Source organism: Pan troglodytes, chromosome 7, assembly GCF_028858775.2.
Source record: "Pan troglodytes isolate AG18354 chromosome 7, NHGRI_mPanTro3-v2.0_pri, whole genome shotgun sequence".
Classification (NCBI taxonomy): domain Eukaryota; kingdom Metazoa; phylum Chordata; class Mammalia; order Primates; family Hominidae; genus Pan; species Pan troglodytes.
In genome coordinates, this window is record NC_072405.2 from 20039820 (window position 1) to 20058923 (window position 19104).

The window sequence follows — 19104 nt, forward strand, 5'->3', positions numbered from 1 at the left end:
GACCATTTGCAGTAGAAGCCATGTGTACTAGAGACCAATCAATGTGCCCTCATGGCAGCATTTCTGCCTCTCTCCCTCTTTGTTCTTGCCAAGTACCCACACTTCATTTTCCATAGATTGAAAGAGCCCAAGTTGGGCCTATGTCTAGGAGTACAATTGCTGGGTCATTTGGTAACTCTATGTAGAATTGTTTGGGAAGTTGTTAAACTGTTTCTCACAGTGGCTACACCATTTTAATTCCTACCAGCTGTGTATGAAGGTTCTAGTTTCTCTGCATCCTCACCAACACTTGTTATTTTCTTTTTCTTTTTTTTTTTGAGACAAAGACTTGCTCTGTCACCCAGGCTGGAGTGCAGTGGCACAATCTCAGCTCACTGCAACCTCTGCCTCCAGATTCAAGTTACTCTCCTGCCTCAGCCTCCCGAGTAGCTGGGATTATAGGAACCTGCCACCAGGCCTGGCTAATTTTTGTATTTTTTTTAGTACAGACAGGGTTTCACCATGTTAGCCAGGCTGGTCTCACACTCCTGGCCTCAGGTGATCCACCTGCCTCGGTCTCCCAAAGTGCTGGGATTACAGGCATGAGCCACTGCACCAGGCCAATTTTCTCTATCTTCGATTCTAGCCATGCTTATGGTTATGAAGTGGTATCTAATTGTGGTTTTGATTTCTGTTTCCCTGATGATGAATTTCATTGAGCATCTTTTCATGTGCTTATTGGCCACTTGTATGTCTTCCTTGGAGATGTGCCATATTTTCATATTCAAAAATGAAAGCACAGGTCCACACAAAATTTTGTACATGAATAATTACAGTAGCATCACTCCTAATAACCCAAAGAGAGAATTAATCCAAATGCCTATCACCAGATGAAGAGATACCCCTATTGTTTTCTACCCACATGGTGGAATATTATTTGATCACAAAAAAGAGGAAAGTACATACGCTACAGCGTGGATGAACCTTCAAAACAGATGAAAGGTCACATTCTACATGATTTCATTCAGATGGAAATCTACAGAAATAGGAAGTCGATTAGTGGTTGCTTAGGGCTGGTAGGGGCATGGGAGGATGGGGGTGTTAGCTAAAGGGTATGAGGTTTCTTTTTGAGGTCATGAAATGTTCTAAAATTGACTGGTAATGTTTGTGTATATCTCTGAATATATTGAAAACCATTGAAATGTAAAAAATGCAAAGAAAAAGGAGCCCAAGTTGCAATTTTATTCAACACTTGATTGGCTTTAAAAATAGATTCCAGGCTGGGCATGGTGGCTCACACCTGAAATCCCAGTGCTTTGGGAGGCTGTGGTGGGAGGATTGCTTGAGGCCAGGAGTTCCAGGCCAGCCTTGTCAACATGACAAGACCCTGTCTGTACAAAAAAAGAAAAAATAAATAACAGCTGGGTGCAGTGGTTCACACCTGTAATCCCAGCACTTTGGGAGGCAGAGGCGGGCAGATCACCTGACATCAGGAGTTCAAGAGCAGCTTGGCCAACATCCTGAAATCCCGTCTCTACCAAAAATATAAAATTTAGCCTTTTGGTACTCCGAGCAGCACCATGGCGGTTGTTAAGAACAAGTGCCTTATTAAAGGTGGCAAAAAGGGAGTTAAGAAGGAAGTAGTTGGTCCATTCTCTAAGAAAGATCAGTATGATGTGAAAGCACCTGCTATGTTCAATATAAGAAATACTGGAAAGACTTGGTCGCCAGGACCCAAGGAACCCAAATTGCATCTGATGGTTTGAAGGGTCTTCTGTTTGAAGTGAGTCTTGCTGATTTGCAGAATGATGAAGTTGCATTTAGAAAATTCAAGCTGATTACTGAAGATGTTCAGGACAAAAACTGCCTGACAACTTCTATGGCATGGGTCTTACCTGTGACAAAATATGTTCCAAGGTTGAAAAATGTTCAACAATGATTGAAGCTCATGTTGATGTCAACACTACCGATGGTTACTTCTTTCTTTTGTTTTGTGTTGGTTTTACTAAAAAACACAACAATCAGATACTGAAGACCTCTTATGCTCAGCAACAGCTGTCTGCCAAATCCAGAAGAAGATGATGGAAATCATGACCTGAGAGGTGCAGACAAATGACTTGAAAGAAGTGGTCAATAAATTGATTCCAGACAACATTGGAAAAGATATAGAAAAGGCTTGCCAATCTATCCTCTCCATGATGTCTTCATTAGAAAACTAAAAATGCTGGAGAACCGTGGATTTGAAAGGCATGGAGCTTCATGGTGACGGTAGTAGTTCTGGAAAACCCACTAGGGACGAGACACACACATGCTAAAGTTGAATGAGCTGATGGATATGAACCACCAGTCCAAGAATCCGTTTAAAGTTCAGACTTAAAACAGTAGCAAATAAGAAGTCCTATTTGTGAAAAACAAACAAGAAACAACAATGAAAGAGCAAAATTAGGCTGGTGTGGTGGTGTATGCCTGTAATCCTAGCTACTCAGGAGGCTGAGGCATGAGAATCACTTGAACCCGGGAGACAGAGGTTGCAGTGAGCCAAGATTGCACCATTGCACTCCAGCCTGGGCAACAGAGTGAGACTCTCTCCAAAAGGAAGAAAAAAAAAAAAAGTATCCGGGCTTGGTGGCATGCGCCTGTAGTCTCAGCTACTCTGAAGGCTGAGACGGGAGGATGGATTGAGGCCAGGAGTAATTTGAGGCTGCAGTGAACTATGATTGTGACACTGCACTCCAGCCTGGACTGCGGAGCAGGACCCTGTCTCTTGTACATACATACACACACACACACACACACACACACACACACACACATACACACACATACATACATACATACCCAGGTTCTACCTCTGGTGATTCTGACTCAGTAGGGTGGGATATCCCCTAGGGATCCTGCTGTTCAGCCTGGTCTGGGATCCACTTTTCATTGGGAACTGAGACACTGGCTGTGAGCCTTTCTGTCCTGAGATGTAGAGGTCATGGCGATGCAGGTTCAAGCTTAAGGAGACCTGACTGTGCGTTAGGTATTGTGCTGAACATCATCTCTTACTCTCACAGCAACATCCTTAGAAGGTTAATGATGTATCCGTGCTCTACAGATGAGGAACTGAGCTTTCAGAGGAGTTTAGCTTGTTTAAAACTTATTCTTCCTATTGGAAACTTCGTACCCTTTGACCAGTGTCTCCCATCCCCTCCCTTTCCTTCACCCCAGCCCCTGATAACCACTGTCCTACTCTCTATTTCTGTGAGTTCAACTTCTTTAGATTCCACATATAAGTAAAACCATGCAGTATCTGTCTTTCTGTGCCTGGCTTATTTCACTTAACACAATGTCTTTCAAGTTCATCTGTGTTGTTGAAAATGACAGGATTTCTTTCTTTTTTAAGGGTTAATAGTATTCCGTTGTGTGTATATAGTACATTGGCTTTATCCTTTCATCCACTGATGGACACTTAGGTTGATTCTATATCTTGGGTATTGTGAATAGAGCTGCAGTGAACATAGGAATGTAGGGATCCCTTCGACATATTTTGATTTTTTTTTTTTTTTTGGTCTATATCCAGAAGTTGGGTTGCTGGATTATATGTTTTGAAATCTATAGCACAGCAGCGTGACTATAGTCAATAATAATGTATCTTTCAAAATAACTAAGTGGGCACATTTCAAATGTCGCATCATGAAAATTGTCGGTAAATTAGGGGATGGATGTGTTCATTAGTTTGATCTAATCATCCCACATTGTATACACGTACCAAAACATCACATACATGGGTACAATTATGATTTGTCAATTAAAATAACTTTAGTTAAAAAAATAACTTGTTCAAAGCCCCAGTTGGGATTGATGGAGCTTGGACATGCACCAAGGCTGTTGCTCTCAGGCCCACAGAGTCCTTTGTCCACGAATGTTGAAGCCCTACCTGAGATTTCTACTGAGATCAGTGTAGGGATTCAATGTCTCAGAATCATCCCATCCTCCAGGGCCCACAAGTCCATGACCGCTGCCTCTACCCCCGACCCTACTGACCTGAAATGTGGCCCCTGCTTTCATTTCCAGGAGCATACAACACTTACACCAAGCATTGATGGGTTTTGTTGACTTCATTTGAGATGTGGGGCCGTGGAGAGGGTCCCATGATCCTTGCTTGGTGTTGGCCAACTCATTGACTTCTCTCCTTTGACTTCACCCTTCCCTTTTCTACTCACCTCCTCTGTCATGGATTGCTCTGGGAATTCTGAGCCGTGGTTCCTTTATTTTGCAGATAACCTTCATTCTTCTCTGCAATGAATCCCAAAAGTGTGTAGTTGAGCTGACTGCAAGGTGCTTGACACGCAAGAGAATTTACAAATGGGATTCGGCCTCTGGAAAGTGGTGGTAGTTCCAGATTTATGTGGATGTTACTTTGTTTTTCCCTATAAGATCTATTCTTCAAACTATCAAGCTCTTGGCTCCTGGCTGCAGTCGTTTGCTGGTGGCAGTGGGCTGGGTACTGCCTCCGGGGAGAAATGCTGCCCACTTAGAGAAAGGGAAACTGGTTCTCTTTAAGAGGCAGAGGGAGGTTTCCAGTGCCAGTTTGTTTGGAGGCAAAATGGCTGTTGTATTAAAATTGCCCAAACTTGGGCTGGTGCCTTGTGTGTTTAGAGCTCAAAGCCACGATTGTTTTCTTTTCTTTTTTTTTTTTTTTTTTTTTTTTGGTGGTTGGTTTTCCATCTTTTTGCTTGGCAGGTTTCTGCTAATAGCTTCAACCTCAAGAGGCCCATTATACAGACACTAATAGCACCTACTATGTGTCAGTCTGTAGTGCCTACTATGTGCCAGGCATTGGAGATAATATAATGATGAACAAGATAAACATGGCATTTGGAAAAGAGAGTCTAGTTCCCACTCTCAGCCCACCCCAAAGAGAGGCCAGAATTGGGCTTCCAAAGATCTCAGATGCCCTTGCAGCACCTCCCTGAAGAGGACGGGTGAAGCTTTGGTGTCTGCAGAGAATTTGGCTGGACAATCCCTCAGTTTTGGAACGATGGGAAGGAGCTGCCATCTGTGTTTAAGATGAGAAGTGGGGGAGTGGCTGGATATCAGAGGAAGCCAAGATGAAGAGAAGGTTTTTGTGAGTTCCTATGCATAGTGGAGACCTGTTCTAGTGAGGGTCCCTGGGGCTGAGCCTGTGGGTCAGTGGAATGATGCTGTGAGGAGGGTCTTGCTATAGCAGGTGGCCCAAAGAAAGTTGATGGATCATGAGCAGCTGGAAGAATGGAGAGTTCGGGGGATGTAGTTCCTACTTGGCTTTCCAACAGTGTGTAAGCCCAGAATTCTTACATAAGCCCATGGAGAAGAAAAAGGAATGCTGGTAACGACAAGATTGAATTCTCCACCTGCCAGGCATCCAGGGACTCAGAGCAGATTTAACTGAAGTTACAGAAATAGGAATGTGACATTTCCTACATCCGGGTGTGCTAGAGCAAATGGATTCCCTCTCTGGTTTTTGGGGAAGGAGAATGCTAACATACAAGACTCCAGGTTTTCGCTCTTAAACCTGGTGCCTAGAGATGCATTTTCTACTGGATGCAGACAGAAGCTCCATATAGACATATCCATCGCTGCATCTCTCATGCCTTGTGTTCTCCCTAATTTTCCCTTTTTAACCCACAGAGGAAGAAAGTTCCAGCATCACTTCTGGCCTTTCAAGAGTGAGTTAGGTGGCCAGGTGGGGTTATTCATGCCTGTAATCTCCTACTGAAGGGGTGGCCTGCCCCTCCACACCTGTGGGTATTTCTTGTCGGGTGGGATGAGAGACAGAAAAGAAATCAGACACAGAGACAAAGTATAGAGAAACAACAGTGGGCCCAGGGGACCGGCGCTTAGCATACTAAGGACCTGCACTGGCACCAGCCTCTGAGTTCCCTCAGTTTTTTATTGATTATTATCTTCATTATTTCAGCAAAAAGGAATGTAGTAGGAGGGCAGGGTGATAATAAGGAGAAAGTCAGCAACAAACATGTGAGCAATAGAATCTATGTCATAATGGAGTTCAAGGGAAGGTACTATGACTGGACGTGCATGTAAGCCAGATTTATGTTTCTCTCCACTCAAACATCTCAGTGGAGTAAAGAATAACAAGGCGGCATTGCTGTAAACATGTCTCGCCTCCCACCATAGGGCGGTTTTTCTCCCATCTCAGAATTGAACAAATGTACAATCGTGTTTTATACCGAGACATTCAGTTCCCAGGGGCAGTCAGGAGACAGTGGCCTTCCTCTATCTCAACGGCAAGAGTCTTTCCTCTTTGACTAATCCACCTCAGCACAGACCTTTTATGGGTGTCGCGCTGGGGGACCGTCAGGTCTTTCTCATCCCACGAGGCCATATTTCAGACTATCACATGGGGAGAGACTTTGGACAATACCCAGCTTTCAAGGGCAGAGGTCCCTGCGGCTTTCCACAGTGCATTGTGACCCTGGTTTATTGAGACGAGAGAATGGTGATGACTTTTACCAAGTATACTGCTTGCAAACATTTGGTTAACAAGACACATCCTGCACAGCCCTACATGCCTTAAACCTTGATTTCATACAACACATGTTTTTGTGAGCTCCAGATTGGGTCAAAGTGGTTGGGGCAAAGTGGCTGGGGCAAAGCTACAGATTAACAACATCTCAGCAAAGCAATTGTTTAAAGTACAGGTCTTTTCCAAAATGGAGTCTCTTATGTCTTCCCTTTCTATGTAGACACAGTAACAGTCTGATCTCTCTTTCTTTTCCCTACATATCCCCATTTTCGTTTTGACAAAACCACCACCATCATCATGGCCCCTTCTCGCTGGTCGCTGTCTCTCTGGAGCTGCTGAATACACCTGTAGACTAAAAATAGAAAGTACAGACATACAAGGATTAATACAAAATTTGCAATAGTGGAATTTCCGGTGGTTTTAACCCAAGTGACGGGGGCAAGAGGACGGTGTGGGTGCTGCGGCACCCAGGCAGTCTCCCACCTCCTTTGTGTCTTAGTTGCTGTTTCTCCTAGTTTTCAGTCTTTCTCCTCACCTGCTCACTCGCACCTTTTATCTCTTTGTCTCCCTTCTCTTACGGTCTCTCTCTCTGTCTTTAACACTATCTCTCTCCCCAGTCTCACTTTCTGTGTCTCTCTCTGATCTCTGTCTCTTTTTCTTTCCCTTCCTCTCTCTGGCTCTCCACATATGCCGTTTCCTTGGTGGACTGTAACTTCATCTGTTCTGATATCACCATTTTGTTCACCCTGCGAGTCGATGATGCTCGATTGCGGATTTTCTGTCTCTGCAGAGGCACTTTCATTTGCATCTCTGATGGGTTCATTGTAGAACTTCAAATGTCTAGTGGGTATCCAAACAGGAAGCTGATTTTCTCCGGGTGAAACACAAGCAAAACCTCTCCCCCATGTTATCACCTTACCGATTTCCCATGTATTGTTTTTGTTGTCTTTCCACCAAATCAGTTTTCCCTCATGTGGGCTATTCTTTTTACCAGTAAAATGTTCTGCAGAAGTAGTGGTCTGATTTCTATGTATGTCTAGAAAATCTAAAGTATAGAGTGTTAGATTAAGTTGCATCTGGGGAGTGCTATACTCCTTATTGTCTTTTTCCTTTTTTTGTTTAACCAATTGAGCTTTGAGTGTTCTAAGCAGGACAGGTAAGATTTGCGTCTGGCACAGTCAGCCAGGTCTCCTTACCCTGTGCTTCCCTTTCTGCCTGTGACTGAATGGGCATGTCAGGGTCGAGTAGGGGATCCAGGAGGAGGAAGCCTCATTAACTTCTATTCTGCAGCAATTGATGGACACCCAACTTGAACAGTGGGGGCTTATCACCTCATGTACTAAGACCAGAGATAGCTGATGCCAAGGTTGGCTAAATTAGTAGCTTCAGATGTTAGGTTTTTCATTTGAGGTTTCTATGCTGCTGTTGTCTTCTGCTCTTGGTCACAGAGGCTGCCACAATCCGCATGTCAAGTCCTCATGTGACAATATCCAGACACAGCAAGGAAGAGGTACAGTGTATTCCTGCATGTTTCTTAAAAAAATGTTTTTGATAGAGAATAATTGTACACATTTATGGGGTCCATGTGAGATTCTGGTACATGCATGCAATGTGTAATGATCAAATCAGGGTCTTTAGGATATTAATCACCTCAAACATTGATCATTTCTTTGTGTTGGGAATATTTCAAATCTTATTGCTATTTAGAAATACACAATAAATCTATTTATCAGGATACAAAATCTATGTACACATATCAGTAGCAGTGCTATACACCAACATCTACCAGGCTGAGAATCAAATCAAACCCTTTTATAATAGCTGTAAAAATAAAATACTTAGGAATATACCTAACCAAGGAGGTGAAAGACCCCTACAAGGAAAACTACAAAACACTGTTGAAAGATATCATAGATGACACAAGCAAATGGAAACACATTCCATGCTCATGGATGGGTAGACTCAATATTGTGAAAATGACCATACTGCCAAAAGCAGTCTACAAATTCAATGCAGTTCCTATCAATATACCATCATCATTCTTTATAGAACTAGAAAAAAGGAATGCCAAAATTCATTTGGAACTAAAAAAGAGTCTGCAAAGCCAAAGCAAAACTAAGCAAAAAGAACCAATCTAGAGGCATCACATTACCCAACTTCAAACTATATTACAAAGCTATAGTCACCAAAACAGCATGGTGCTGGTATAAAAATAGGCACATGACCAACGGGACAGAGTAGAGAACCTAGAAATAAAGCCAAATACTTAACAGCCAACTGATCTTCGAAAAAGTAAACAAAAACAAAGTAAGAAAAGTACACCCTATACAACAAATAGTGCTGGGATAATTGGCAAGCCACGTGTAGAAGAATAAAACTGGATCCTTATCTCTCAACTTATACAAAAATCAACACAAGATGGATCAAAGACTTAAATCTAAGGTCTGAAACCATAAAAATTCTAGAAGATAACATTGGAAAATGCTTCTACACATTGGCTTAGGCAAAGAGTTAATGACCAAGAACCCAAAAGCAAATGCAACAGAAACAAAGATAAATAGATGGGACTTAATTAAACTAAAAGCCTCCTGCACAGCATAGGAAATAATCAGCAGAGTAAACAGAGCACCCACAGAGTGGGAGAAAATTTTCACAAACTGCATTTGACAAAGGACTAATGTCCAGAATCTACAGGGAACTCTAATCAGCAAGAAAAAAATAATCTCATCAAAAAATGTGCCAAGGACATGAATAGACAATTCTCAAAAGAAGATACACAAATGGCCAACAAACATATGAAAAAATGCTCAACATCACTAATTACCAGGGAAATGCAAATCAAAACCACAATGCAATACCACGTGTAAAATAAACAAAAAGAGGGCCGGGCGCGGTGGCTCACGCCTGTAATCCTAGCACTTTGGGAGGCCAAGGTGGGCCGATCACGAGGTCAGGAGTTTGAGACCAGCCTGACCAACATGGTGAAACCCAGTCTCTACTGAAAATACAAAAATTAGCCGGGCATGGTGGCAGTTGCCTGTAATCCCAGTTACTCAGGAGGCTGAGGCAGGAAAATTGCTTGAACCCGGGAGGCAGAGGTTGCAGTGAGCTGATATGGCACCATTGTACTCCAGCCTGGGTGACAGAGTGAGACTCCATCTCAAAAAAAAACAAAAAACAAAAGACAAAACAAAACAAAAAAAAACAAAAATTGATGTTGGCATGGATGTGGTGAAAGACAACGCTTTTACACTGATGGTGGGAATGTAAGCTAGTACCAGCACTATGGAAAACAATATGGAGATTCCTTAAAGAACTAGAAGTACATCTACCTTTTGATCCAGCAATCCCACTGTTAGGTATCTACCCAGAGGAAAAGAAGTTAATATATGAAAAAGATACTTTTGCACACGTTTACAGCAGCAGAATTCACAGTTGCAAAACTATAGAACCAGCCCAAAATGCCCATCAATCAATTTGTGGATAAAGAAAATGTGTTATATATATGTATACCATAGAATACTACTTAGCCTTAAAAAGGAATAAAATAATGGCATTCATAACAACCTGGATGGAGTTGGAGACCATTATTTCAAATGAAGTAACCCAGGAATGGAAAACCAAACATTGCATGTTCTCACTCGTAAGTGGGAGCTAAGCTATGATGATGCGAAGGCACAAGAATGAAACAGTGGACTTTGGAGGCTCAGGGGGAAGGTGGGAGGGGGTGAGAGATAAAAGACTATACATTGGGTAAACGGCTTTGCTGATGGGTATGCCAAAATTTCAGAGATCACCCCTAAGGGACTTATCCATGTAACCAAATACCACCTGTTCCCTAAAAACTATTGAAATTAAAAAAAAGAAATATACAATAAATTGTTGTAGTCACTTTCTGTGATAATAAACACTAGATCTCATTCCTTCTATTATATATTTTTATACCTATTAATCAACCTCTTTTCAAACCCCTCCTATTCCCACCCTCTGGTAACTATCATTCTACTCTTTATCTCCATGATATCAATTTTATAGAGCTCCAGGGCACACAAGTCCATAACTGTGGTCTCTATCCCTGACCCTACTGACCTGAAACATGGCCCCGCTTTGATTTCCAGGAGCATAAGCTGCTCATATAAGTGAGAACATGCAATAGTTTTCTTTCTGTGCATGGCCTAGTTCACCTGACGTTATGACCTTTAGTTCCATCCATTTAGCTGAAAATGACAGGATTTCATTCTTTTTTATGGCTAAATACTATTCTATTGTGTGTATATTCCCATTTTCTTTATCCATTCATCCATTGATTGACATTTAGATTGATTCCATATCTTGGCTATTGTAAATAGTGCTGCAGTAAATATGGGGGTACAGGTATCCCGTTGATACACTGATATCTTTTTTTGGATATATACCCAGGAGTGGGATTGCTGGATCATATGGTAGATCTGTTCTTAGTTTTTTGAGAAATCTGTACTTTTTTTCGTAATGGCTGTACCAATTTACATTCCCACCAACAATATACAATAATTTTCTTTTCTTCACATGCTTGCCAGCATTTGTTGTGCTTTGTCTTTTTAATATCCATTCTAACAAGTGTGAGATGATATCTCATTGTGGTTTTGATTTGCATTTCCGTGATTATTAGTGATGTTGAATATTTTTTCATAAACTTGGTGATTTGTAGATTTTCTTTTGAGAAATGTCTGTTTATTTTTTCATAGTTTCTTTTGCTGTGCAGAAGCTCTTTCATTTAATTAGATCCCATTTGTCAAGTTTTGCTTTTGTGGCAATTGCGTTTGGCATCTTCACCATGAACTCTTTGCCCATCACTATGTACCGGGTGGTATTGCCTAGGTTGTCTTCAGCGTTTTTATAGTTATGAGTTTTACATTTAAGTCTGTAGGACATCTTGAGTTAATTTTTGTGTATGGTGTAAGGGAGAGGTGTTGTCTTTTCACTCTGTTGATTGTTTTATTTGATATGCAGAAAGTATTTAGTTTAATATAATCCCATTTGTCTGTTTTTGTTGCTTGTACTTTTTAAGTGTTAGCCATACAATCTTTGTTCTCAAGCGTTTCTCCTGTGGTTATTTCTAGTAGTTTTATAGTTGTGGCTGTTACATTTAAGTCTTTAATTGATTTTGAGTTTATTTTTGTAAGTGATGAGAGACAAGGGTATAGTTTTATTCTTCTGTGTTTGGATATCTAGTTTTCCTGGCACCATTTAATGAAGAGGGTGTCCTTTATTCAATGCATGTTCTTGACAGCTTTCTTGAAAATCAGTTAGCTGTAAATATGTGGATTCATTTCTGGATTCTTTAGACTGTTTCCTTTGTTTTTGTGTCTGTTTTAATACCAATACACGCTGTTTTGGTTACTATAGCTTTGTAATATATATATATGTATATATATATATATATATATATATATATACACACACATATACTTATATATATACGTGTATATATACATATATACGTGTATATATACATATATACGTGTATATATACATATATGTGCATATACACATATATACGTATATACATACATATCTACGTATATACATACGTATCTACGTATATACATACGTAGATACGTATATACATACATATCTACGTATATACATACATATATTCGTATAACATACGTATATACATATATACACATATATATATTTTATTTATATATATATATATATATATATATATATATATATATATATATATATATGTTTTTTTTTTTTTTTCTTTTTGAGATGGAGTCTTGCTCTGTCACCCAGGCTGGAGTGCAGTGGCGTGATCTCTGCTCACTGCAAGCTCTTCCTCCCGGGTTCATGCCATTCTCCTGCCTCAGCCTCCCGAGTAGCTGCTGGGACTACAGATGCCCGCCACCACGCCTGGCTAATTTTTTTTTTTTTTTTTTAGAGACGGGGTTTCTCCGTGTTAGCCAGGATGGTCTCGTTCTCCTGACCTTGTGATCCACCCGCCTTGGCCTCCCAAAGTGCTGGGATATAGGCTTTAGCCACCTCGCCCGGCCTCTTTGCAGTATATTTTTAAATCCGGTAGTGTGAGGCTTCTAGCTTTGTTCTTTTTGCTCAGTATTGCTCTGGCTATTTGGGGTCTTCTGTGGTTCCATATGAATTTCAGGGTTTTTTTTTTTTTCCTGTTTCTGTGAAGAATATAATTGATAGGGATTATACTGAATCTCTAGATTGCTTCGGGTAGTATGGTCATTTTAACAGTATTAGTTATTCCAACCCACGAGCATAAGATGCCTTTCCATTTGTTTGTGTCCTTCTCAATTTATTTTATCAGTGTTTTGTGGTTTTCATTGTAGAAGTTTTTTGGGTTTTTTTTTTCCTCATCCTTGGTTAAGTTTATTCCTAGGTATTTTATTTTTGTAGCTATTATAAATAGAATTTCTTCCTTGATTTCTATTTTAGCTAGTTTGTTACTGGTATATAGAAACATTACTGATTTTTGTATGTTGATTTTGTGTCCTGAAGCTTTACTGAATTATACATCCATTTTTAAAAATGTTTTTTATTTTTTATTTTTTGAGAGAGTCTCACTCTGTTTTCCAGGCTGGAGTGCAGTGGTGCAATCTTGGCTCACTGCAACCTCCACCTCTCGGGTTCAAGCGATTCTCCTGCTTCAGCCTCCCAAGTAGCTGGGATTACAGGCACCTACCACCATGCCTGGCTAATTGTATTTTTGGTAGAGACAGGGTTTCACCATGTTGGCCAGGCTGGTCTCAAACCCCCAACCTCAGGTGATCCATCCACCTTGGCCTCCCAAAGTGCTGGGATTACAGGCATGAGCTACCATGCCCAGCCTAATTTATTTTAAGAGTTTTTTGGTAGAGTCTTTAGGTTTTTCTGTTTACAGGTATAAGATTTTGTCATTTGCAAAGTGAGACAATTGGACTTCCTTTTGTCCATTTGAATGCCTTTTATTTCTTTATCTTGTCTGATCACTCTGGCTTGGATGTCCCATACTGTGTTGAATAAGAGTGGTGAAAGTGGGCATCCTTCCCTTGTTCCAGTTCTTAGAGGAAAGGCTTTTCAATTTTTTCCCAGTGAGTAGGATGTTAGCTGTAGATTTGTCATATACGCCTTTTCTTAGGTTGAAGTGTTCCTTCTGTGCCTAATTTGTTGAGAGTTTTCATCATGAAGGAATGGTAAGTTTTACTGAGTGATTTTTCTGCATCTGCTGAGATGATCAGATAGTTTTTGCCTCTCATCTTGTCGATGTGATGTATCACATGTATTGATTTGTGTATGTTGAGCCATCTTTGTATTCCTGGGATAAATCCCAATTGATCATGGTATATTATCTTTTTCATTCATCATTAGATTTGGCTTGGTAGTATTATGCCGAGAATTTTACCATCTGTGTTCATTAGGAATATTGGTCTGTAGTTTTCTCCTTTTGTTGTGTCCTTCTCTTGATTGGATATCAGGGTAATGCTGGCCTTATACAATGAGTTAGGAAGAATTCCTTCCTCTTCAATTTTTGGGAATAGTTTGAGAAGAATTGGTGTTTGTTTTTCTTTATAAATTGGGTAGAAATCAGCATAAAAGCCTAGTCTAGGACTTTTCTCTTTTGGGAGACTTTTTATTACTGATTCAAACCTGCTATTCATTTTGGGTCAGTTCACATTTTTCTGTTTCTTCCTAGTTCAATCTTGGTAGGCTGTGTATGTCTGGGAATTTATCCCTTTCCTCTAGGTTTTCCAATTTGTTAGCATATGATTGTTCATAATAGCCTCTAATGATTCTTTTTATTTCTTTGGTAACAGTTATAATGTCTCCTTTTTCATTTCTGATTGTATTTATTTGGGTCTCTTTTTTTTTTTTTTTTTTTTTTTTTTTTTTTTTTTTTTGGTTAGCCTCACTAGCGGTTTATCAATTTTGTTTAACTTTTCAAAAAACCAACTTTTATCTTGTTGATTCTTTGCATTTTTTTGTCTCTGTTGCATTTGGTTCTGCTATGTTATTTATATTTTTTTCTTTCTACTAAATGTGAGTTTGATTTGTTCTTGCTTTTTGAGTTCCTTGAGGTGCATCATTAGGTTGTTTATTTGAAATCTTTCTACTTTATTCGTGTAGGCATTTATTGCTATAAACTTTCCTCTTAGTATTGCTTTTGCTGTATCCCATAGGTTTTGCATGATGTGTTTCCATTTTCTGTTTAAAAAAAATTTTTGATGTCCATCTTAATGTCTTCATTGACCCAATGATTATTCAATAGCATGTTTAATGTCCATGTATTTGTACAGTTTCTAAATTTCTTCTTCTTATTGATTTCAAGTATTATTCCATTGTGGTCTGAGAAGACACTTGATATGATTTTAGTTTTTAAAATTTTATTGAGCCTTGTTCTGTGTCCTAACCTATGGTCTATCCTGGAGAATGTTCCATGTGTTGATGAGATGATTGTATATTCTGCTGCTGCTGGATGAAATATTCTGAAAATAACTGTTAGGTCCATTTGGTCTAAAGTGCAGCTGAAATCTAATGTTTCTTTGTTGATTTTATGTCTAGATGAACTGTCCAATGCTGAGAGTAGGATGTTGAAGTTCTCAACTATCATTGTATTGGACTCTATCTCTCCATGTAGATTTAATAATATTTGCTATATGTCTCTGGATGCGCTTGTGTTGGTTGCATGCATATTTGGAATTGTTATACATTGTTGCTGAATTGATCCCTTTATTACCATATAATGACCTTCTTTGTCCTTTTTACAGTTTTTGACTTAAAGTCTGTTTTATCTGGTGTAAGTTTAGCTACTCCTGATTATTTTTTATTTCTGTTTGTGTGGTGTATCTTTTTCCATCCCTTCACTTTCAGTCTGTGTGTGTCTTTACAAGTGAAGTGAGTTTCTTGTAGATGTTGTGGGTCATTTTTTATCCATTAAGCCTGTCTCTATCTTTTAGGTAGGTAATTTAACCCATATTCGAAGTTATTATTGATAGGTGAGGACTTATTCCTGTCATTTTGTTCATTGTTTTCTGGTTATTTTGTATATCCTTTTGATATGGTTTGGCTGTGTCCCCACTCAGATCTCATCTTGAATTCCCATGTGTTGTGGGAGGGACCCAGTGGGAAGTAGTTGAATCATGGAGGCAGGTATTTCCCATGCTATTCTTTTAATAGTGAATAAGTCTCATGAGATCTGATGGTTTTAAAAGGAGGAGTTTCCCTGCTCAAGATCTCTCTTTGCCTGCTGCCATCCCTGTAAGATGTGACTTGCCTCTCCTTGACTTCCGCAATGATTTTGAAGCCTCCCCAGCAATGTACAACTGTAAGCCCATTAAGCCTCTTTCTTTTGTAAATTTCCCAGTCTTGAATGTGTCTTTATCAGCTGTGTGAAAATGGACTAATACAGTAAATTAGTACCAGAAGTGGGGTGTTGCTAAAAGATACCTGAATATGTGGAAGTGACTTTGGAACTGGGAAACAGGCAGAGGTTGGAACAGTTTGGAGGGCTCAGAAGGAAACAGGAAAATGTGGGAAAATTTGGAAGAGATTTTCTAGAGACTTGCCCAAAATGCTGATTGTTATATGGACAATAAAGTCTAGGCTTAGGTTGTCTCAGATGGAAATGAGAAACTTGTTAGGAACTGGCACAATGGTGACTCCTGTTATGTTTTAGCAAAGAGACTGGTGGCTTTTTGCCCGTGCTGTAGAGATTTGTGGAATTTTGAACTTGAGAGAGATGATTTAGGGTATCTGATAGGGTATTTGAACTTGAGATATAGGGTATCTGATAGAAATTTCTAAGCAGCAAAGCATTCAAGAGATGACTTGGGTGCTGTTAAAGGCCTTCAGTTTTATAAGGGAAGCAGAGCATGAAAGTTTGGAAAATCTGCAGCCTGACAATGCAATAGAAAAGAAAATCCCATTTTTTCAAGAAAAATTCGATCTGGCTGCAGAAGTTTGTTTAAGTAACGAGGAGTCAAATGTGAATCCCCAAGACAATGGGGAAAATGTCTCCAGGGCATGTCACAGGTCTTCATGGCAGCCCCTCCCATCAAAGGTCCAGAGGCCTAGGAAGAAAAGATGGTTTTGTGGGCTGGACCCAGGGACCCCTGTTGTGAGCAGCCTAGGGTGCCTGAGTCCTAGCCACTCCAGCTGCAGCTAAAAGGCACCAAGGCACAACGTGGGCTGTGGCTTCAGAGGGTGCAAGCCCCAAGCCTTAGCAGCTTCCACATAGTGTTGAGCCTGTGGGTGCACAGAAGTCAAAAATTGAGGTTTGGGAACTGCTGCCTAGATTTCAGAAGTTGTATGGAAATGCCTAGATATCCAGGCAGGAGTTTGCTGCAGGGGCAGGGCACTCATGGAGAAACTCTACTAGGGCAGTGCAGAAGGGAAATGTGGGGTCGGAGCCCCCACATAGAGTCCCTACTGCAGCACCACCTAGTGGAGCTTTGAGAAGAGGGCCACCATCCTCCAGACCCCAGAATTCTGGATTCACTGACAGCTTGCACTGTGTGCCTTGAAAAGCTGCAGACACTCAATGCCAACCCGTGAAAGGAGCCAGTAGGGGGTCTAAACCATACAAAGCCACAGGAGTGGAGCTGTGGCCTTTTTTCTCCCAAGGCCATGGGAGCCCACCTCTTACATCAGCATGACCTGCATGTGAGATATGGAGTCAAAGGAGATCATTTTGGAGCTTTGAGATTTCACTGCCCCACTGGATTTTGGGCTTGCATGGGTCCTGTAGCCCCTTTGTTTTGGCAATTTTCTGCCATTTGGAATGACTGTATTTACCCAGTGCCTATACCCCCATTATATCTAGGAAGTAACTAACTTGTTTTTGATTTTACATGCTCATAGGCAGAAGGGATTTGCCTTGTCTCAAATGAGACTTTGGACTGTGGACTTTTGAATTAATGCTGAACTTAGTTAAGACTTTGGGGGACTGTTGGGAAGGCATGATTGGTTTTGAAATGTGAGGATATGAGATTTGGGAAGGGCCAGGGGCAGAATGATATGGTTTGGTTGTGTCCCCACCCAAGTCTCATCTTGAATTCCCACATGTTGTGGGAGGGACCTGGTGGGAAGTAATTGAGTCATGGGGTCAGGTCTTTCCCATGCTGTTCTCATGATAGTGAATACGTCTCACAAGGTCTGATGGTTTTGAAAAGGGTAGTTTCTCTGCAGAAGCTCTATCTTTGATTGCTGCCATCCATGTGAGACATGACTTGCTTCTTGCCTTCCAACGTGATTCTTAGGCTTCCTCAGCTATGTGGAAGTGTAAGTCCATTAAACCTCTTTCTTTCGTAAGTTGCCCAGTCTCAGTCAGGTATGTCTTTATCAGCAGTGTGAAAACAGACTAATACACCTTTGTTCCTTTTTTCTCTCATTATTTATGGTTGCAGTTTGGTGGTTTTCTTTAGTGGTGATGTTTGAATCCTTTGTTCTTTGTGTGTCTGAACTACCAGTGAGTTTTATACTTTCATGTATTTTCATGATGGTAGATATTGTTCTTTCACTTCCCAATGTAGGACTCCCTTAAACATTTCTTGTAGGACCGCAACAAACAAGACACAAACAAACAGTCTTTTGCTTATCTGGGAAATACTTTCTTCTCTTTTATTATTACTATTTTTTTTTTTAGCAATGGAGTCTCACTCTGTCACCCAGGCTGGAGTACAGTGACATGATCATAGCTCACTGCAGCCTTGAACTCCTGGGATCAAATGGTCCTACTGCCTCAGCCTTCTGAGTCTCTGGAATTGCAGATGTGAGCCACTATGCCAGTCTCCTTCATTTGTGAAGGATAGCTTTGCTGGGTATAGTATTTTTGGCTTACATTTTTTTATTTTTATTTTTTACTTGTAATATACATCCCCTTTTCTCCTAGCCTGTAAGGTTTCTGCTGAGAAATTCCCTGTTAGCCTGATGGAGATTCTCTTATAAGTGACTTGATACCTTTCTCTTCCTGTTTTTAGCATTTTCTCTTTGTCTTTTGACAATTTTACCATAATGTGCCTTGGAGAAGACCTTTTTGAGTTGTATTTACTTGGTAATCTTTGAGCTTCCTGCATTTGGAAGCATTCAGGAAGTTTTCAGTTACTATTTCATTAAATAGGTTTTCTATGCCTTTACCAATCGCATCTCCATCCAGAACTCCCAGAATTTCAGTTTTTTGTCACATATGTTTCCCATATGTCATGTAGCCTTGCTTCATTCTTTTTTCTTTCTTTTTGTCTGACTGGATTATTTTAAAAGACCACTCTTCAGGTTCAGAAATTCTTTGTTTTGCTTGATCTAGTCTATTGTTAAAGCTGTCAATTATCTTTTGTATTTATTTCAATGATTTATTCTCTTCCAGGATTTGTGTTTGGCTCTTTGTTATGCTGTCTATCTCTGTTGAATTTGTGATTCAGATCATGAATTGTTTTCCTGTTTTCTGTTTCTTTCTTTTTTTTTTTTTGTATTCATTATCTGTGTTCTCTTGTATCTCCGTGAGTTTCTTTAATAACATTATTCTGAAATTTTTTCAGGCATTTCATAGATTTTCTTTTCATTGGATCTGTTGCTGGAGAATTATTGTGCTTCTTTGGAGATGTTATGTTTCCTTTTTCATATTTCTTGCATCC

General features: G+C 40.2%; 1 protein-coding gene and 1 pseudogene across 7 annotated transcripts in view; one reads left to right on the forward strand and one right to left on the reverse strand.

Annotated features, from left to right (window-relative positions):
• The first annotated feature begins 655 nt into the window (after positions 1 to 655).
• Positions 656 to 2790, forward strand: LOC134810660 (small ribosomal subunit protein eS1-like; annotated as a pseudogene).
• Positions 2791 to 5807: 3017 nt separating this feature from the next.
• LOC112207929 (putative glycosyltransferase ALG1L2) overlaps positions 5808 to 19104 on the reverse strand; it is a 205815-nt gene continuing 192518 nt past the window's right edge. For all 7 annotated transcript variants that reach the window (XR_010159166.1, XR_010159162.1, XR_010159168.1 and 4 more), the window contains one exon: positions 5808 to 6842. The gene's annotated coding sequence lies outside the window, so the exon portion shown is untranslated. The remainder of the gene's footprint in view (positions 6843 to 19104) is intronic.